Genomic DNA, 14,299 nt, shown 5'->3' with positions numbered 1-14,299 from the left:
GCATTCTCTTGTTAGGGATGGCTTATTCTTTCACTTGCAAATAACATATCTTCATTGTAAAACTTTTATAATCGAACCATTTTGTAAATAACGTATCTTCAGTGTAAAAATTTCATAATCGAAACTTTTCTATCTCTTAGTACTCATTTGAAGATCATCACTACAAAAATTATTTAAATGAGATATCGTTTAGTCAACTAAATGTATCAAATAAGTTAACAGTTACGATACTTGGTACGTACACCGTTGAATCATTTGAAGCATTTGGGTGGCTAAATAATGTTTTTTTTTCCGAATGATTTTTTGGTAGGAATAATCTTCAAATGAAAATTAAGAGATTGAATATTTTCGATTATGAAATTTTTACGGAAGATACATTATTTACAAGTTAGGGATGAGCTCATCCCCATACAGATGACTGCAATTATGCAAGTATTATCCGCACAAGAATGATATTGATTAACCATCCAAGACCTAATGCCGAAACCAGAGTCCCCAGAGCCAAGTATAAGCTTGAAAAATCATAAGACCAAGGTGCTCAAACTTGTTTAGATGATATTGTTCTCGGACAATTGTACTTACGATGTTGTTTCCAACATAAACTTTGTTTTTTGAACAAGTTGTAATCACAATGACTATTCCTTAAGGCTGCGTTTGGTACGCAGACGGAACGGAACAGGACAGGACGGGACGGAACGGGACGGGACGGAACGGAACGAAACGGAGGTTCGTGTTATGTTTGGTACGCGTAGGACGGAACGGTTTGGATTTCGTGTTAAATGACTAACTTAGCCTTGTTTGTACAATTGCTGAGTGCGAGTATGAACTCAAACAATCAAACCCCAGTTTTCGTTTTCCTTCGTTTTCTCGGCAACCAATCCAGTTTCAGATCTCGTCACCAGCAAACCCTCCAATCAATTTCAGATCTCGTCACCAGCAAACAATTACAAGAAGAAAAAAAACAGAAAAATCCCAAAATCAAACACAGAAAAATCCCAAAATTCATTTCAATCAATTTCTGCAGCTTCGTCATCGTCCTCCCTGCAGCGTCGTCATCGTCTTCCCTGCAGTGTCGGCATCGTCTTCCCTGCAGCGTCGTCATCATCCTCCGTGCAACGTCGTCGTCGTCGTCGGCCTGGCTATGGTGACGGCGCCGGAGAAGAAGAGGGGTTGCTGGTGACGGCGCTGGAGAAGAAGAGGGTTTGCTGGTGACGGTGGTGACGACGCCGGAGAAGAAGAGGGGTTTGCTGGTGACGGTGGTGACGTCGTCGTCGTCGGATGGGTTTGCTGGGATTGGGTTACTGGGTTTGTGGTGGATGAAGAGGGAGGTTACGGGAAAGAAGGGATTGGGTTACTGGGTTTGTGGTAGAACAGAGGGAGGTTACAGGAGAGAAGAGAGGTAGACAATGTAATTAATGAAAAATAAAAGGGGTATTGTTGTCCAAAAAAAAAAAATTGTGTCCCACGGGATGGAAAAACCTGTTCCAGGGGGGGGAGGTGGAACCAAAATCTGACCCTTTTTCGTTCCGTGGGACGCGCGTTCCACACAATTTTAACACACCAAACGTGGGACGGAACCGTTCGGTCCCACTCTGTTCCGTCCCATCCCACGTACCAAACGCACCCAAGGGATCTTAATGGACACGTAGTAATAGTACATGTATTTGGTAATATAACTAGGAAATTGTGAAAACCAAATACAATTATTATACTCAAACCCCAATTCAGTTATTGCATCCGCTATGTTTCTTTCACAAACATGAATTACATCTGTAGATAGGGTCTGGTGTCGAATTTCCCTCTCCTCCAATATTGCTTCATCAAAAACAAAAACCATTTCAACCATTTCAACCAAAAAAAAATTTGGAAAACCAGCAGCAATGACCCAGCCAAGTCCTCTCCTCACATTGCCAGCCTCCCCCTTGATATCTCTCTTCCTTCACTTTACTATTCTTTTATTGGGTCGATGACTCCTGAAAACAAGTCTATTGAATGGGAAGGACCTTGCGCTTCAAAATCAGACTGGACCAAAATCGATCTGGAGGTGAGCGTTCTCGATTTCAAGGCATCGCGCTTGTTGATTTAAAAATTGAAATGCGTTAGATTCGTTTTATTTACACCTAGTATTGTCACTATGAAATCCTAGACTAATAATGCACTAGTAAGTTCGTCACTTAGATGTTACAGCAATGGGCCGGTGTAGGTCGTTGGAAAATTAGTTTTAGTTTTAGTTTTATTATTTTTTTAATACGTTTTTCTTGTGGGCCAAGGATTATGTTTTCTTGCTTGTTAAGTTTATGATCACTTGCCCCCTAAAGATTAGGGTTCGATTTAGTTTTCTGTATAAATAGGTTAAAGATGTAAAGCTGTTTTTGACACACCCTAACCCGAAGACTAGGACGTGCTGGCCGTCACGTGAGTGTGACGTAACCATAACGCAAGCGGAAACGATTTAATAATAAAATACGAGTCAACGAAAACCACTAATTGCAGTTATTTACAACCGAGCATTCTATGTGCATAAGAGTGTACTAAACACACATAAACAGAGCATAAGCATCTAGGTGCAGTCAAGTAGGAACATAACTAATTTACAACACCCTCGGGTGAATCCTACATTTATTTAGTCTGTCAGAACGCCGAAGCAGTCTCGTAGGCCACCAACGCCTCAACTATCAACTAGAACCTGGAGGGGCGAAAAACAGAAAACGTGAGTGGGCGAAAATCAAGCTTTTCCAAATCATTTCATAAATCCACATTTATAACCCCTTTTTGGAAAACCTGTATACTTTCCCAGAAAAATAGTATATAGCATATATATCTCAACTATCTCAATCATCAATCTTATAACAGATTCAATAAAGAATGTACCATGCCAATTTCAACAGTGTAGTATGAATGCATTAACATAATATAATCAGGTAAAAGAAATAATCAATCGGAGGCCCTCTAATAGCCCTGAACGATTGAACCTAGAGCTCAACATCTATCAATCTCACTCTCTGCCGGAGTCACTCCGCGTGACCTGTCCGGCCTTCTGCACATAAGTCGGAACCACCTAATGTAGTCTGAACGACTCATGGTAATATTCGCTCTAGTGCTTCTCTCATCAATCATCTGTATACAATAACCTAAGGTCACCCACCAGTCATAATCTCACTAACACTCTACGACTGGCCCGTCGTACCCACTCCGCGTGGACTGTACGACCAGCATCTACTTGGATCCAAGGCGAGCGTGCGATGCGGTGAATACTATAAGCACTAAACCATGGTGCAGGATATGAGCTCAATATATCATCATCCTCAACATAACAGTAATTAAATACTTACCTGTGCGTCCACAGCACCATCATACATATATGCATCATACGACAGTTCATAATATCCATAACATTCTATGCATGGCAATCACATCATATTTCATTTCATTTCAATATATTTTTCATTTAAATTTGATTTCTGGGGAAATCGAGTATATAGGTATATATATATAGAAAGCAATGCCCACTCACTGGTATGTCGCCGGGTCGTAACCCCCTTGACGCCCCTGGATGTGCTCGTCCTCGTTAAATGTTCCACCTAGAAGTGAAATAACTTAAAACAATCATTTAACGCACAATTAACGCACCTAAACCAAACTAGGTAATTAATTCTTCATACGATGCTCAAATTGGGTATATGAATATACCACAGTGACCTACACAACCTCAGGATCATCCCCATATTTTTAAAATAATTTTTGGATGCTCCACGCGCCCCCACGCGCCTGACGTGGCACGGACCTACGCGCGGCCCACGCGCAGCCACGTGCCAGGCACACTGACGGCTACAGTGAACGGCGTTAGGAATATTCCCGGAATATTCCGTTAAAAACTAACGGTTTCCGTTAAAGTTAACTAACGGCGTCGGAATATTCCGTCAAACTTGACGGAAGATTCCCTGTCTTCTCCGGCGAGTCGCCGGTCGCCGGCGGCTGTTCGCCGGTTTCTGGAAAATTTTCAAATCCACTATTCTCCTTCGTTTTTCAACCAATTTCTTCGAATTTTATACCAAAATGAAGCATTTCACATGTACTAACACGTTGGAAGGGTTTTAAGGCCTAAAAACAACAAGATCAAACCTTTCAAAATTCTTCAATTTCGGCCAAACTCGAACCCGACGATCCCGACGTCCATTTTGTTCAAACGAGGCACTCCGAGCCTCCTTGGAACTTCCTAAGACTCGTGGTGATCTTTGTTTAACCTAAAACACAACCAAAATTAAGTTCGTGAACAGTGCCACTACACGGGGTGTTTTAAAACTAGGGTTCTCGAAATAGAACTTACCTAAAACTGGTATTCCCGTGCTCGTGAGGTCCTAAGGAGTGTCGTGGTGATCTTAGATCGGACGTTGGTGTAGGATTGTGATTGTTCTTGGTGTTTGTCCGAGAGCTTGAGAGAGTTCGAGAGTAAGAGAGAGAGAGTGATACTGAAATGAAGAAAGAGAGAGAGAGTGAAGGGAGATGAGAGAGAGACATCCCACGGGTTTTGGGGAGGGATTTAGGGGGTAGGACCCCACCCTAAGTCCAAACACAAATTAAATTAACACATACTAATATAATTCTAACCCTAGTTTAGGATCTTAGTGTAAAACAAATACCAAATTTACGCACCTTAATCCCGTTTAAGGGCGTTTTAGTAATTTCACGTCCTCGGTATTTAGTAACTCTGGGACGGGCTGTGACAATCTCCCCTCCTTATAGAATTTCGTCCCCGAAATTCCAATCACTAACCAGAACATCAAAAGTCATAGAATAACCTCGGATACATATCTCTCATCCGATCTTCTGTCTCCCAAGTAGCTTCTTCAGCTGAATGGTTTCTCCACAATACTTTCACCAAGCTCACGGTCTTATTCCTCAAGGTCTTATCTTTCCAATCCAGTATAGTCACTGGTTCCTCATCATACGTCAAGTCCGGATTAATTTCCAATGGTTGAGGAGGAATCACATGTGAAGGATCTGACACATAATGCCGAAGCATCGAGACATGGAACACATTATGTACCTTAGACAACTCTGGAGGTAGCTCCAACCTGTAAGCAACTTCACCAATCCTCTCAGTGATCTCATAAGGTCCAATGTACCTGGGACTTAGCTTTCCTTTCTTTCCAAAGCGAACCACACCTCTCCAAGGCGATAATTTCAGAAAAACATAGTCGCCCACATTATACATTCTGTCCGTGGTATGTCGATCCGCTAGGCTCTTTTGTCTATCCTGGGCCACTTTCAGGTTAGATTTAATTACCTGAATATTCTGAGTAGTCTCATCCACAATCTATGGCCCTTCAAGTATTCTTTCACCAACCTCTGACCAACATAATGGCGTACGGCAAGCTTTACCATAAAGTGCTTCAAATGGAGACATCCCAATACTCGAATGAAAACTATTATTATAGGCAAACTCCATCAAATCCAAACGATCATGCCAAGAATCACCAAATTGCATCACAGAGGATCTCAACATATCCTCGAGTGTCTGAATAGTTCTCTCTGACTGACCATCTGTCTGTGGATGATAAGCTGTACTGTAAAGCAATCTAGTACCCAAAGCTTCTTGAAAAGCTATCCAAAACTTAGAAGTAAATCTTGGATCTCGATCAGAAATAATATTCACTGGGACACCATGATACTTTACAACCTTCGATATGAATAACTGAGCCAACTTATTTAAGGAGTACTTCTCCCTTACTGGAATAAAATGTGCTGATTTGGTAAGTCGATCTACAACCACCCAAATGCCATCAAAACCATTTTGTGTACGTGGCAACTTATACACAAAATCCATCGTTATATTCTCCCATTTCCACTGGGGAACGGGAAGTGGTTGCAATCTCCCAAACGGCTTCTTTCTTTCAGCCTTAACCTGCTGGCAGACAATACACCTACTCACATACTCCGCAATCTCTCTCTTCATACCCGGCCAATAGTAGAATGGTCGAATGGTATGATACATTTTAGTTCCTCCTGGGTGCATAGCATAAGCCGAACAATGTGCTTCATCCAAGATTTCTTTCTTCAGTTCCTCATTATTAGGCACATACATCCTGTTCTCTTGCATAAGCATACCATCTGATCCTCGGATCTTGAGATCTTTCTTCTTCCCTTCATTTCTTAAATTGATCAATTCTTGAATTTCTTCATCCAACGATTGAGCTGCAAGCACCCGATCAATTAAAATTGGCTTGACTTGAAAATTGGCAAGAAAAGCTTCACTTTGCTCTTCCCATTCTAATTCTACTCCAGTAGATCTCAACTCTGCCAGAAGAGGAACACGACTGGTATACAAAGCATTAAGTCGCCCTTGAGGTTTCCTACTCAGAGCATCAGCTACCACATTTGCACGACCCGGATGGTACTCAATCGTGCAATCATAATCACTTAACAATTCCAACCATCTTCTCTGACGAAGATTAAGATCATGCTGAGTGAAAAGGTACTGAAGGCTTTTATGATCGGTAAAGATCTTACATTTCTCGCCATAGAGATAGTGTCTCCAAATTTTCAAAGCAAACACAATAGCTGCCAACTCAAGATCGTGAGTCGGATAGTTTCTTTCATGAGTCTTCAACTGCCTAGAAGCATAGGCAATCACTCTACTATGCTGCATCAAAACACAACCCAAACCATTCAAAGAAGCATCACTATAGATCTCGAAGTTACCATTATCATCAGGAAGTACTAACACAGGTGCATGAGTAAGGCAATACTTCAACTGTTGGAAACTTTGCTCACAACTTTCATCCCACTCAAACTTAACATCCTTCCTGGTTAACTTCGTTAATGGCAAGGCAATCATAGAAAAGTCTTGAACAAACCGTCTATAATAACCTGCCAAACCAAGAAAACTCCGCACCTCAGTGACCGTTCGAGGTTGTTCCCAATTTTCCACTGCTGCTATCTTTTGAGGATCCACTTGAATTCCCTGAGCTGATACCACATGTCCCAAAAATGCCACTTGATCCAGCCAAAATTCACATTTACTAAATTTGGCATATAATCGGTGTTCCCTCAATTTCCTTAACACCAAGTTAAGATGTCGAATATGGTCTGATTTCGACTTAGAATATACCAGGATGTCATCAATAAAAACAATAACAAACTTGTCAAGATATTCCTGGAATACTTCATTCATCAATCTCATGAAAGCTGCAGGAGCGTTCGTTAATCCAAATGGCATCACCAAAAACTCATAATGCCCATAACGAGTCCTGAAAGCTGTTTTATGAACATCCTCATCTTTAATCTTTAATTGATAATACCCAGACCTCAAATCGATCTTAGAAAACACACAGGCACCTTTGAGCTGATCAAACAAATCATCTATACGAGGCAAGGGATAACGGTTTTTAATCGTCACCCGATTCAATTGCCTGTAATCAATGCACAATCTCAAAGTTCCATCTTTCTTTCTTACAAACAACACTGGAGCTCCCCAAGGTGAAGAACTAGGCTGAATGAAACCTTTATCAATTAACTCTTGCAATTGAATTTTCAACTCTCTTAATTCCGCTGGTGCCATTCTATAAGGAGCCAAAGAGATAGGGTTCGTACCTGGAAGCAAATCAATCGAAAATTCCACATCTCTATCTGGAGGCAACCCAGGTAAATCATCTGGAAATACATCAGGATAGTGTCTGACTACTCCGACTTCCTCCACACTACCGGAATCAACATCATTTAACACCACATGTGCCAAGTATCCCTGACAACCCTTGGATAACAATTTCTTTGTCCTTATGGCGGAAATAACACCATGCCTCACCCCACTTCTTTCACCCACAAATGTAACCTCGGGTAGTCCAGGACGAAGAAAAGTAACTGATTTCCCGTAACAATCTATATGGGCGCGATTATAATGCAACCAATCCGCCCCTAAAATCACATCAAAATCCACGATGTCTAATGGGATAAGATTAGCAGGCATAATGACATTATCTACCATCACTGGACACCCAGAGTAAAAACTATCAACATAACATTTATCCCCTCTAGGCATAGCAAACTCTAAATCAAACCCTAGAGGTGAAGGATGAGGTTGCGTTATTTGAGCAAATGTATGAGAAATCACAGAGTGTGTAGCACCACAATCAATCAAGACTTTAGCAAAATGACCAAGAACATTCAACGTACCCATAATCAAGTCTGGATGGTTCTGAGCATCTTGTAGCGATATGTGGTTAACACGTCCCTGAGCTGGCTGTCGTCCTCCACGACCTCTGCCACTCTGGTTACCTCGTCCCTGATGAGTACGTCCTTGACCTGTCTGGGCAGGCGGCCTAAACGACCCTGTACTACTAGCAGCAACTCCGCTCTGTTGGGGCTGGCCCCCCTGATACCACTGAGATCCGCTAGCTGGCATAGACGGATATGAAGTATAACCTCCCTGATCCTGAGAATATCCACTCTGAAAATAAGGATCCTGGGAATAGTGATACTGTCCCGGAGCATAAGGAGCAGCATCACCCTGATAGTGATAAGCACCACCACGACCACCTTGGCCATAACTGCCTGAATTAAAGTTCTGTTGAGTCGGTGCTGATGTTGGCATAACAGGCTGCTGGGGCCTCTGCTGATTCTGGGGACAATACATAGCTCTATGTCCTGTCTGACCACATGTAAAGCATGCACCACTGCTTCTCCTACATTCCCCATGATGTCGGAAATTACAACGGCGACATAACGGAGGACCCGAACTACCAGTATTACCAAAGCCTCTCTGACCAGAAAATCTAGGTCCATTACCAAACCTACCACCTCCTCTCCTCGGACCTGTGGCACTAAATCCACCACTGGAAGAACTCGAACTCATTCCACTTTTCTTGAAATTCTGCGTCTGACGAGGTCCTGGAATGGAAACACCTTTACCTTTCTCATTTTTCTTCTGACCATTACCCTTATCCTCTTCATCCTCACTGTCCGGAAGATTATCAGAGTCTTCCATCCTGACCAGAATCTCAAAATACTCATGATAATCGGCACAGGGAAGTGCATTGGCAAACGTTCTGTACTTCTTCTTAGATCCTAGCTTGAAACGACGAAGCATTTCTGCTTGATTACCCGCTAAATCAGAATCATAACGGGATAAATCAGTAAACTTCCTGTAGTACTCATGTGCAGACATATTCCTCTGCTTCAGACTGGTGAATTCCTGTTTCTTGCGATCTATATATTCCGGAGGAACAAATCTCTTCATAAAATTTTCCTTAAATACCTCACATTCGGCTGCCCTTTCAGGTGCCATGTGCCTCGACTGATTTATCCACCACGCAGCTGGCTCACGGCCCAAAAACCAGGTGGTGGTCTCCACCCATCTATTAGCTGGCAGGTTTCCCTGACTTTGCATCACTTGAAAGGTCTGCTCAATTCGATCTAACCACTTTTCTGCCCCTTCATAACCTTCATTTCCCTCAAAAGTTTCCAGTTTCAGATTATACATCGTCTCTACGGGCGTTCTCTGAGGAGGACGGATATTAGCCTGAAAAGCTTGAGCCATTGCTGCCCCTAGCTGAGTTATATCGGGGAAATTAGGCTCAGCAGCACGGCGAGGATCTCTACGAGGCGGCATAATTCTGACAGAAAACATAACAAAATCAATAGAAGAACTCATTAGTTATACAGGACTGCAACCTATGCTCTGATACCAAACTGACACACCCTAACCCGAAGACTAGGACGTGCTGGCCGTCACGTGAGTGTGACGTAACCATAACGCAAGCGGAAACGATTTAATAATAAAATACGAGTCAACGAAAACCACTAATTGCAGTTATTTACAACCGAGCATTCTATGTGCATAAGAGTGTACTAAACACACATAAACAGAGCATAAGCATCTAGGTGCAGTCAAGTAGGAACATAACTAATTTACAACACCCTCGGGTGAATCCTACATTTATTTAGTCTGTCAGAACGCCGAAGCAGTCTCGTAGGCCACCAACGCCTCAACTATCAACTAGAACCTGGAGGGGCGAAAAACAGAAAACGTGAGTGGGCGAAAATCAAGCTTTTCCAAATCATTTCATAAATCCACATTTATAACCCCTTTTTGGAAAACCTGTATACTTTCCCAGAAAAATAGTATATAGCATATATATCTCAACTATCTCAATCATCAATCTTATAACAGATTCAATAAAGAATGTACCATGCCAATTTCAACAGTGTAGTATGAATGCATTAACATAATATAATCAGGTAAAAGAAATAATCAATCGGAGGCCCTCTAATAGCCCTGAACGATTGAACCTAGAGCTCAACATCTATCAATCTCACTCTCTGCCGGAGTCACTCCGCGTGACCTGTCCGGCCTTCTGCACATAAGTCGGAACCACCTAATGTAGTCTGAACGACTCATGGTAATATTCGCTCTAGTGCTTCTCTCATCAATCATCTGTATACAATAACCTAAGGTCACCCACCAGTCATAATCTCACTAACACTCTACGACTGGCCCGTCGTACCCACTCCGCGTGGACTGTACGACCAGCATCTACTTGGATCCAAGGCGAGCGTGCGATGCGGTGAATACTATAAGCACTAAACCATGGTGCAGGATATGAGCTCAATATATCATCATCCTCAACATAACAGTAATTAAATACTTACCTGTGCGTCCACAGCACCATCATACATATATGCATCATACGACAGTTCATAATATCCATAACATTCTATGCATGGCAATCACATCATATTTCATTTCATTTCAATATATTTTTCATTTAAATTTGATTTCTGGGGAAATCGAGTATATAGGTATATATATATAGAAAGCAATGCCCACTCACTGGTATGTCGCCGGGTCGTAACCCCCTTGACGCCCCTGGATGTGCTCGTCCTCGTTAAATGTTCCACCTAGAAGTGAAATAACTTAAAACAATCATTTAACGCACAATTAACGCACCTAAACCAAACTAGGTAATTAATTCTTCATACGATGCTCAAATTGGGTATATGAATATACCACAGTGACCTACACAACCTCAGGATCATCCCCATATTTTTAAAATAATTTTTGGATGCTCCACGCGCCCCCACGCGCCTGACGTGGCACGGACCTACGCGCGGCCCACGCGCAGCCACGTGCCAGGCACACTGACGGCTACAGTGAACGGCGTTAGGAATATTCCCGGAATATTCCGTTAAAAACTAACGGTTTCCGTTAAAGTTAACTAACGGCGTCGGAATATTCCGTCAAACTTGACGGAAGATTCCCTGTCTTCTCCGGCGAGTCGCCGGTCGCCGGCGGCTGTTCGCCGGTTTCTGGAAAATTTTCAAATCCACTATTCTCCTTCGTTTTTCAACCAATTTCTTCGCATTTTATACCAAAATGAAGCATTTCACATGTACTATCACGTTGGAAGGGTTTTAAGGCCTAAAAACAACAAGATCAAACCTTTCAAAATTCTTCAATTTCGGCCAAACTCGAACCCGACGATCCCGACGTCCATTTTGTTCAAACGAGGCACTCCGAGCCTCCTTGGAACTTCCTAAGACTCGTGGTGATCTTTGTTTAACCTAAAACACAACCAAAATTAAGTTCGTGAACAGTGCCACTACACGGGGTGTTTTAAAACTAGGGTTCTCGAAATAGAACTTACCTAAAACTGGTATTCCCGTGCTCGTGAGGTCCTAAGGAGTGTCGTGGTGATCTTAGATCGGACGTTGGTGTAGGATTGTGATTGTTCTTGGTGTTTGTCCGAGAGCTTGAGAGAGTTCGAGAGTAAGAGAGAGAGAGTGATACTGAAATGAAGAAAGAGAGAGAGAGTGAAGGGAGATGAGAGAGAGACATCCCACGGGTTTTGGGGAGGGATTTAGGGGGTAGGACCCCACCCTAAGTCCAAACACAAATTAAATTAACACATACTAATATAATTCTAACCCTAGTTTAGGATCTTAGTGTAAAACAAATACCAAATTTACGCACCTTAATCCCGTTTAAGGGCGTTTTAGTAATTTCACGTCCTCGGTATTTAGTAACTCTGGGACGGGCTGTGACAGTTTTGGAGTTGCTTAAAATTTTTAAAAAAGCTGGGTCTTAATTGTGTTTGGTAAATGAAAAAAAAAAATATTTTTTTCAGAGCCATGGGTTCAAAACAGGAGAAAGTAGAAGCAACTTTACACATGATCTTCTAAAAAGCGATGTTTTCATTGAAAATATTTGAACAATACTAATTAATAAAACTTTTATATTCATAGTCACAGTTTTTTTTTTGTGCTAAAGCACTTTTAACACTATAGTTTACTAAACGCGTACTTACTTTTTTCACAAAATTATTTATTCTCATAGCATATCATAAACAATTTAAAAAATAAAAATAAACACAACAATTCCAAACTAGACCATTGTCTCTTCGAGTGAGGTAGCCTTTTTGGAATAAGTTTTTATATTTTATTTGTTCGTTGCTGATTTTCAACTTAAATTAGTACTTGCTGAAATTAAATTGCATTGGATGCTGTGCACATCAAAGATGAAAGGGATTTGGATCCTCTCCTAAGGCCCGTTTGGGATTGAGGTGATTTTAAAAAAAGCCACAGTGAAAAAAAACTGAGGGTCATTTTTGTGTTTGGTAAACTGAAAAAAGGGCTTATTTTGAAAGCTGCTGTGAGAATAAGCTGAAAATCAAAGGAAAAGCTGAAGCTGCTATTTGCTGCTTTGAAAAAAAGCCAGTTTTTTCAAAGCACACGGAGCTACAGTTCTCCTTTAATGAAAAGACACACTATCATCCTGATTTTTTTCCAAAAGCACTTTCACAAAAAAGTTTACCAAACACTCTACTGGCTTTATTTCACAGCCGCTTATTCTCACAGCACAGCCGCTTATTCTCACAACAGCTATTTTTCCAAGCACAACAATACCAAACCAGCCCTAAGTAGGGCCAGGAATGGTAAGAGCTGATGATTCAAGGAACGTAAGGTGAATACAACAACAACAACAACAACAAAGCCTTTTCCCACTAAGTGGGGTCGGCTATATGAATCCTAGAACGCCATTGCGCTCGGTTTTGTGTCATGTCCTCCGTTAGATCCAAGTACTCTAAGTCTTTTCTTAGAGTCTCTTCCAAAGTTTTCCTAGGTCTTCCTCTACCCCTTCGGCCCTGAACCTCTGTCCCGTAGTCACATCTTCGAACCGGAGCGTCAGTCGGCCTTTTTTGCACATGTCCAAATCACCGGATGCAATTTTCTCTCATCTTTCCTACAATTTCGGCTACTCCTACTTTACCTCGGATATCCTCATTCCCAATCTTATCCTTTCTCGTGTGCCCACACATCCCACGAAGCATCCTCATCTCCGCTACACCCATTTTGTGTACGTGTTAATGCTTCACCGCCCAACATTATGTGCCATACAACATCGATGGCCTTATTGCCGTCCTATAAAATTTTCCCTTGAGCTTCAGTGGCCTACGACGGTCACACAACACGCCGGATGCACTCTTACACTTCATCCATCCAGCTCGTATTCTAAGGTTGAGATCTCCATCTAATTCTTCGTTCTCTTGCAAGATAGATCCTAGGTAGCGAAAACGGTCGCTTTTTGTGATCTTCGCTAGATTGCTCCGGTCATTAGTGTGGATAAGTACATAAATGGATAGAGATAGGAAAGCAAACACAAGATGTACGTGGTTCACCCAGATTGGCTATGTCCACGGAATAGAAGAGTTCTCATTAATTGTGAAGGGTTTACGCAAGTACATAGGTTCAAGCTCTCCTTTAGTGAGTACAAGTGAATGATTTAGTACAAATGACATTAGGAAATATTGTGGGAGAATGATCTCGTAATCACGAAGCTTCTAAGTATCGGAGTGTGGTGTCGTTTTGACTTGCCTTATCTGTCTCATAGGTAGATGTGACATCTTCTCTGGAAGTACTCTTCCTCCATCCAGGGGTGGTATCTTTAACTGGTGGAGATGCACAAGGTAATGTATCAATTTCACTTGAAGCTTACTTGTAGTTTCAGGCTTGGTTAAGCGCGATACAAACCATGTAGTAGGAGTCCCCCAAGTCGCCGAGCTAGGGGGTCTGCTGAAAGAGGTGACAGACAAGGTAAGCAATCAGAGCTCCGACTGATTGTTCCCCTTCTCCCCATCTTGCAGCAGCATGAAGGATAAAGAGAAGAAAAATGAGAAGTGATGATATGAGATACTTTTGCTTTTGAAGAAGTAACTTTCCACAGGCTTATTCTTGAACTGAGTTGGAGGGTTTTCTGGTTTCCTCCAGAGTATAAGGCCGACTGAAGAATTTGAGGGTCAAAACA

General features: G+C 41.9%; 1 long non-coding RNA gene and 1 pseudogene across 1 annotated transcript; one reads left to right on the top strand and one right to left on the bottom strand.

Moving 5' to 3' along the window:
- LOC126585658 (disease resistance protein RPV1-like) overlaps positions 1-14,299 on the top strand; it is a 42,725-nt pseudogene that overhangs the window by 16,062 nt on the left and 12,364 nt on the right.
- On the bottom strand, positions 9,756-11,943 carry LOC126585674 (uncharacterized). The gene is made up of 4 exons (XR_007610619.1): positions 11,643-11,943; positions 11,438-11,559; positions 10,830-10,896; positions 9,756-10,001 (listed from the first exon to the last, which is right to left on the bottom strand). It is a non-coding gene; the product is annotated as an uncharacterized LOC126585674 (long non-coding RNA).

The sequence above is a fragment of the Malus sylvestris genome, chromosome 10 (genome assembly GCF_916048215.2).
Source record: "Malus sylvestris chromosome 10, drMalSylv7.2, whole genome shotgun sequence".
NCBI lineage: Eukaryota > Viridiplantae > Streptophyta > Magnoliopsida > Rosales > Rosaceae > Malus > Malus sylvestris.
This window is presented reverse-complemented; position numbering and strand designations above follow the sequence as displayed.